Source organism: Musa acuminata, chromosome BXJ1-3 (assembly GCF_036884655.1).
Source record: "Musa acuminata AAA Group cultivar baxijiao chromosome BXJ1-3, Cavendish_Baxijiao_AAA, whole genome shotgun sequence".
Classification (NCBI taxonomy): Eukaryota; Viridiplantae; Streptophyta; class Magnoliopsida; order Zingiberales; family Musaceae; genus Musa; species Musa acuminata.
The window spans coordinates 41,469,981-41,478,407 of record NC_088329.1 but is presented as its reverse complement, the minus strand read 5'-3'; positions in this window follow the sequence as shown (position 1 = coordinate 41,478,407).

The window sequence follows — 8,427 nt, the reverse complement described above, 5'->3', positions numbered from 1 at the left end:
CTTCCAAGGCACCATCAGATGAGGAGTGGTATTACGACAGACGGAAAGAGAATTCCATGACAGATTCTGACCCTATGGAGCCATGAACGAAATTTCTGAAACGTCTCACAAAGCCTCGCCTCGGTGGACGTCAACGGAAAACTCTCCTGCTATGACGACACAATGAAACCCATATCACTACGTCAACATCGTGCCCCATTAACCATTGACCAGAAGGATAAATCAGACTCGGTAGACCAAACATACATGGCTGATGGAGCATGAGGCCACTATGACGAGCGAAGTGGTAGACAAAGAACAAGACGTGTCAAACTTGAAAGGGCTCATAGAGATGGACGCATATCATCTTTAACATTGTTGACCTCAACTCAAAGGTCAACAGGAGCAGGCCATGTCCCTGATAACATGATGTCGACATGGACCGCCTCCAAGGCCTCTTGAAAAAGTCCACTTTCCTTCGTCTAGTCTATCGTAGAAGGATCTATCCATATTTATCTTCCACTGTCACGATCCCTGTAGCAGACTAACTTTATCTTCCGCTTCCACTGTCACAACCCAATTTGTTGAATCATCACTCGTTGAAAATACTTAAATTGATAATAGTTCATCCATCGAATTCGTATAAATTAATCTATATTTTTATAGCATTCTGGATTAGGATTTTATTATAGTCTCCTCCACTTAGAGACTTAACAGTATCCAAAATCTGCTAGATTCACATGAGACTTAGATAGTAATAATCCATATTATGTTATAATCTCTCTGGGCTTAACATCCTCGTTAAAGCCTAACATAGTTAGAATCTAGTAGGTGCACATGAGGTCTAATCTAGTGGTGATTCTACCTTATGATGCACCCTCTAATCTTGTCCACGAATGATCCTATTTTGATCAAGATGGATAGACCTAGTAAATTACTATTGAAATGAAATCTATATAAGGAAAATCACTTGTTTGTTTACTAGGAGAATCCCAAAAGTATCCGAATCAAAACATGGCTTTCACAGTTTGGAATCAATTGATGATACAAAAAGGAGTAATAATATCATAAGAAATAAGAAAGAGACTCGTAGAAATTAAGAGTTTTTGTCTATTTTCTTTAATCCATGTTTATATCTATATAAACACATGAATTCACACAACTATGTGTTATCTGATTCTATCCACATATAATCTTCTAATCTCATTTATGGGTAACCATTTATTATTCGATGCTCTCATCATGTTTAATACTATTCCTGACACCATTTGTTACGACTCGACATGATAAAATAATTGACCTAGTAACTTCAATAAGTCTACATTCATTAGATCTAAGTTAATCTAATTCTTTTATTCGCTTCTACTTTCGGGTTAAACAGTGATTGACATGATAATTATCACATAAACAACCACATATTATTTTGTAGGTTCAATTTGCATTTTGTAAAACTAACATAATTCACTTAAAAAGTACAGCAAAAGAATTAAATATCAAAATGAATTAAGTAAAACCGCACAATGCTCTGTTGTGTGTGCTTAATTGATTATTGAACCATTCTTTACCTTTGAATCATTTATTGGTATCTGTCCAAGCTCTTACAATTATCTTTGTGTGCACATCGGCTGTGATAATTTTGTTAGTGCATTAGCTTATTAACTTCATTTTCTTTTCCAGGTAGTATTAGAGTTAGACCAGAAAATTTACCAAAGGGTAATTTGACAACTCAAAAAAGATAATAAAACAGAAAAATAAAAGAGATAACGACACCATATTTACGTGGTTCGATCAATTGACCTACGTCCACGGACGGAGGAGAAGCAAAACTCTACTATAAAAGGATAATTATAAATATCTTAGGAAAATATTTTTAGACCATAAAATACCTGAAACTACTAAACAAGAAAAGTCCAAACTATAAGCCTAAACTATTTTAACTATGTGTGGACTTAATAGAAATTAAACCCTTTCTTGTGATGCATCTAGCTTCAAAACGCAGACCCTTATTTATCGTTACAATAAGAGATAACATACGTGAATTTTCCGATACGAGACTACGTGGGATTTGCCAAACTAACAGGTAGCATAAACAAATTCTCGTAGATAACATCTGTTGCTGCAAGCAGAAAGCAGAGGGATTAGTATCTAACCTTTGTGCAGGACCGATCTCCTCTTCTGCATTTATGTGTTATGATCAAAATATAAACAGCAGACGATGCAGAACTTATGTGTTTCCACAACCGCTGATCTGATTTGCAGCAAGCTAACAACAAAAAAAACAATTGTTAAAATAGTAGTTGTAATGCAACAACAGCAACAAAGCTTGAAAGGATTACAACTCTGAGCCGAGTGCAACATATCTCGAGAGAAGAAATTGTTTCTTTCATAGCTATTCAAACAAGTTCCCATTTTCATGCAAGAAGAAAAGCCTAGAGAAATCATCAAGAAAACACATATCTAATGCTTTTTGCTACTCTGGATATTCCTTTGAATAACATATACAGAGGTAGGGATCTGGAACGAAGACTTCTAATGAAAGAGATATGACAAAAACAATAGTTTTTAGTTCAAATATTTTATCTGGCATTCAGTATGAAAGACAGAGGCCATTGCAAAATCCATGAAGTGAAAGAGCCTCTTTTTTTTTCCATTCTTGCCGCCAGCCTAAAATCCACTAGAGACAATGGCCAGTCCAAAATTTATGAAGTGAGACAGACTTCTTAGCCATAAGCCTAAAATCCAGTAGAGTTCTAATTTTTTGATGCAGTTAATGTGCTTACTCATGAAGGCTCAATAGATGCACTACACATTTCTTATTCAAAAGGAATAAAAAATGTGTAGTGCATCCAAAACCTGGTTAGCAGCAATAGAAACTACTAAATTCAAGAATTTGACGTTAGAGGCCCACAATTGTTCTCCTCTTTGCTATTTGTTTGAGTAGCCTGGCAATAAACAACATACCAAAGCCACCAGACGATAGTTCAAACTCTAATCAGAATAGGTGGTAACTTACCTTCACAAAACTCCTACATGATGAAGTAATGCCATGAACGAATCTAACTTGATTACAATGCGCTTGTTTCAGCTTGAGGCATCTTCTCGATGACTCTTCCAAATTCATCACGATCAACCAAGATATTCGATTCAAACAAGCACTGCTGCGAAGTAAGCTTAGCCTTCAGCTCGAGCACCATACATCCTACTAAGACCTCCTCTGTGCTGCAGCTTCAGCTCGAGCACCATACATCCTACTAAGGCCAGATCCGCCTGGGTTGACGAACTTCCGAGCGTCTTATGGTCTTTGCGGACCACGCCTAAGACCGCGACAGGGGAATCCCCTTACAGCTTAGCCTTCGGCGCCGAGGCCATCCTACCCGCTGAGGTAAGGATTACCACCCCACGGACGGGATCTTACGACGAAGGGACGTCGGCTGAAGGACTCCGAGCCGGATTGGACTTACTCGAGGAAAGGCAAGCCAACGCGCACCTGAAGGACCTATCCTACAAAAGTGCCGTCGCCAGGATTTACAATAGAAGGGTTCACCCCCGACCTATCAAGTTGAACGACCTAGTGCTGCACAGGGCCGAGGTAAGTAACCCAACCCGAGCGCACGGTAAACTCACTCCCAAATGGGAAGGACCTTATCAGGTCATCGAGATTGTCCGACGGGGCACATACCGCCTCGCGATGATAGCTGGCTCTTCTTTGCCGAGAACATGGAACGTCCAAAACCTTAAAAAGTTTTTCGTCTGAGAAGGTGGAAGATTGGCAATACGCAAGAGAAGAAAATTTTCTTTTATTCAAGAAAAACTGGGACTACAAGACTCGACCTTGACTTAAACGATCAGACCAACACCCTAAATTATTACAAGTTTCTACCCTAACCGTCAAAGCCCCCGACACTATTGTCGAAGGGAACTTCGTCCGGCATACCTACGTCTAGGTCCTCGGGGAACGAGGCGAAGGGATCCTCCTCGACTTCCAGTCCGGGATGGCACGTTCTGAACCGGCCCAGGGCAATCCGGTACCCGTACTCGTAAGTAACCTGCCCTGATCGGACCAGCCCGAGCTGAAAGCCCGAGGACTGTTTGTAGTCCTTGATTATCTTCTTGTTTTTCTCTGGCCGCTGATCTCGCTCAGCAGCCAGGGCCTCAGAAGCCCCCTTTGCGTAATGGTGACCGCCTCGTTCCGGGCCAGACGTGCCTCGGTCTGAGTCACCCTTAGGAGCCCTTGGAGCCCTTCATTTTTTTCTTCAGCTGCCTTCACCTCAGATTTAAGGTGAAGGACCTCCGCCTCCAGTGCCGAGGTACGTTGATCGGCCGCCGTCGCCTCAGACTTGAGGCGCGTCACTTCCGCCTCCAGTTCTGAGGAGCGCTGCTCGGCTGCCGCGATTGCCTCTGGAGCGGCTCCCACACGGACCTCCTCGAGCAGCTTGCGCAGCTCGACATTCCGGTCGCACTAAACGTCGAGGGCCCGACCTGCATCACGCACGCGGTCTGCCAACGCCATAGTGTAATGTTGACCCTACAAAGAAAAAGTCAGAACTGACGCCGCCCGGGTATAAAGTCGGGGTCCGATGGTGAGACACTTACCCACAGCAATGACTTGGCATATTTGCCCAGCAAAACATCCGAGGGCAAGGTGTACAGCTCACGAGCCATGTCAGGGTGAAGCCCGCCTCGGATGAACACGACCGCAGCCTCCCCGTCGGCCCATACCCGAGTCTCACGGGTCAATCCCGCCCAACGGGCCACCAACCGATCGGGGGTTTGGCCCTCCGAAAGCTCGCCCATCAAACGAGCCTAATAAGACTCGTTTTGCGCCGCCGTAGGGAGGCGGCACAAATCACGGATAGAAGGCTCCCTGGGCACTTTCCCTGCCCCCTCGTTGCTCGGCCCGGCCTCCCCCCGACTAAGTCCCTGTCGCCGGTCGTGCGTGCCCGGTTCAACAACGACCTCACATGGCTGAGCCCCCGGTGGATTTGATTTCTTCTAGGCGGCGATCTTGGCCTTTTCCGGGGATGACCAGCCTCAAGCTCCACCAGCGCCTCCCTCAAGTCGATATCCGGACCGACCGGATGACGCGGGGATGTGATCGACGAAGAGCGCCCTCCACGCACAACAACGAGATTCACCATCTCTGCATAAAAACATCGACATCGGTTAGAACGCCGAAAACACGAAACCCTACCACTACCCGCTAAAGGCATACCTCGAGGCACCGGGCTCAGACTCGCTTCGACCAGCCACACCTCGATCATATTCCGGATGACTTGGGAGGCCGGAAGAATCTCCTTAAGTCTTCGAAGGGCCTGGCGCTCCTCGTCGTTCAGGGCCGGGGCGGTGTTGTCGACCGCGCGCGCCGCCCACCGGAGCCCAAAGCTCCAGCCCTCTGGATGGCATACGTAGAAGAAACGCTCCTTCCACCCTTTGTTGCTGGAAGGAGCCCCGCTGACCCGGAAGCCCGGTCGGGCGGACAGATAGTAACCCCCCGACCCCTTGGAAAGACAGAAGCAGGAGAGGAAAAGGGACATGCTCGAGGTAACGCTGGCGTAGTGACATTCCCTAAGGAACGCCACTAGATAGCGCCAAGAATTCGGCGCCATCTGAGAAGGAGAAATGCGCCACCACGAGACACACGAACTTATGACTGGATGAAGAGGGAGGCGAAACCCGGCCTCGAAGGCGTCTAGGGTTAGGGCGAAGCCCCTAGGGATAGGGTCATACACCCGATGCCCCGGCTCAGGGGCATTGAGCGTGAATTCCGCCGGGATACTGTAACGATCCCGGAGGGAGTCGAGCGACGACTCGCTCACAGTTGAGTCGAGATCATGCGGCCACATTAACGATTCGAGGCCTTGGGCAGCCCTCTCGTCGGACGACGAGCGGGAACTCGTTGGCAACACCCTCTCTCCGACATTACCGGAGGTGGAAGGCGAGGAAGAAGAGGACAGAGAAGGAGGAGAAGCCATCCCTACCAAATCTTGGAAAGGAAGGTGGGATGGTCGATGGGTGCGAAACAAGGTCGCTCGGAGAGAAGATTGAACAAATGCAAGTATCAGGGCATGCAGGAAGCCGACTGCACGCTATTTATAGGCCACATCCCGCCAAAACGACGACCCTTCCTCTCCTGAAGTGTGCTGCGTCCGTAGACCACAACGTCACTTCGCCATAAATATGGCCTGACGTGGCAGCCAACTATCGCGCGGTGCGAGTACGGAAGCGCTATTCATATCAGCCTCGAAAGCCAGCGACTCCCGAAAGTGACGGTCCCTTGAGCTTCCCTAGGAAGGAAGTAACCTGGCCACTTGCGCCCGCGCACGGCTGAGCAATAGATCGCTGATCAAAACCAAGTCGCTCGTCGGCTACCAACTGCCTGAGTATGCCTCTGCGCGGCCGGCCCGCCTGCGTCGTGCTTCTCGGTCACATGACGCCCGAGGCCACACCCGCGCGGTCAGCCCGCTTGCGTCGTGCTCCTCGACTCCGTGCTCCCCGAGACACACCTGTACGGCCAGCCCGCCTGCGTCATGCTCCTCGGTCGCATGGCGCCCGAGGCCACGCTTGCGCGGCCAGCCGGCCTACGTCGTGCTCCTCGGCTGCATGATGCCCGAGGCCATACCTGCGCGGTCGGCCCGCCTGTGTCGTGCTCCTCGGCTCCATGCTCCCCGGGACACACCTGCGCGGCCAGCCCGACTGCATCGTGCTCCTCGGCCGTATGACGCCAGAGGCCACACCTACGCGGCCAGCCCGCTTGCGACGTGCTCCTCGGCTCCGTGCTCCCCGAGACACACTTGCGCGGCTAGCCCGCCTACGTCGTGCTCGTCGGCCGCATGGCGCCTGAGGCCACGCCTGCGCGGCCAGCCCGCCTGCGTCGTGCTCCTCGGTCGCATGATGCCCGAGGCCACACCCACGCGGTCAGCCCGGCTGCATCGTGCTCCTCGACTCCATGCTCCCCGGGACACACCTGCGCGGCCAGCTCGCCTGCGTCGTGCTCCTCGGCCGCATGACGCCCGAGGCCACACCTGAGCGGCCAGCCCGCCTGCGTCGTGCTACTCGGCTCCATGCTCCCCGAGACACACCTGCGCGGCCAGCCCGCCTACATCGTGCTCCTCGGCCGCATGGTGCCCGAGGCCACATCCGCGCGATCAGCCCGCCTGCGTCGTGCTTCTCGGCTCCATGCTCCTCGAGACCGCGCTTGCGCGGCCAGCCCGCCTGAAAGCTGAAGCCATGCCTCAGACTCCCATTACAATGACCGACCGACGCATAGCTTCTTTCCGAGGGGGAACATGATGAGGATAGTAATTATGATGAGACTCGGCTGACGTCAGATGACGCCTCACGCCTCGATCGACGCGATAGCACCTGGTCAAACGGACCAGAACGTCGGTCGAGGCGCATTTACGCCTGCTCATGCTCGATTCTTCACGCCACGCCAACACCAGTATCAGACGTCACCACCCTATCCCCTGCAAGTGGGTACGTAAGGAAACAATAAGCTTCCCTATAAGTACCCTCGCATTCCAAACGGGAGAAGGGGGAGAAAAAAAACAACTTCTTCATCTGACTTCCCCTTTATATCGACTAATTTGATCGTCGGAGGGGTCGGGCTGAGCACCCCGACCCGACCTTTGTGTAGGATAACCAGTTAATTAGGTAAAGGGAATAAAGAACGTTAGGCCAACAGTTGAGTGTTGCCCGGGGTCAGCTGAGGAAGACGAAGGCAGCAAGAGAAGTATCAGCATGTCGAGATACAGGTTCGGAAAGGAGAAGTATCAGATGGAAGTCAAACACCAATCAAACAATCATAGTAACTCGAAACATAATAAAATCTTATTACAACTCCCCGTCAAATACTTTGCAGCTAATCTGCTGCTCATTCTTAAGTGCATTCGAAAGGAAGATCGCACCCCTTATTATTGTTTAAACTCATGATAAACAAATACTAATATTATCTTAACACTCTCCCTTAATACCAATATATCTAATAATGGTGAAAGATCAATACAACCATATCAATCATCTTTACAAATATACCTTTCATGATGCGCAGAATGAAGCAATAAATATCTTTGACATGTAGAATTGAACTGCTAAAGCTTCGATCAGTACATGGAGGGTGAATCTGGATGGCAAGACATCCAACACATATAGAATTGTCATTACAAGATATATAAGTGAATAACAACATACTTTAAGAGAAAAAGGGAAGCACAACACATCTTAGGAGGAAAAGATAACCTTGAAAGTTAGTATGTCTAGAAAGAATTATCAGCATGGTTCATAAGATGACAATGGCCACATAAGATGGATCTGAATTGGTAATTCTTTGCATGAGCAACATGTGACATGTAGAACCAGATGGATAAGAGAATCTAAAACAAATACTTGAGTGTCAACCATACTAACTTCAAGCAAGTCAAGATCCATTGTTGTGCTAACTTGGACTGT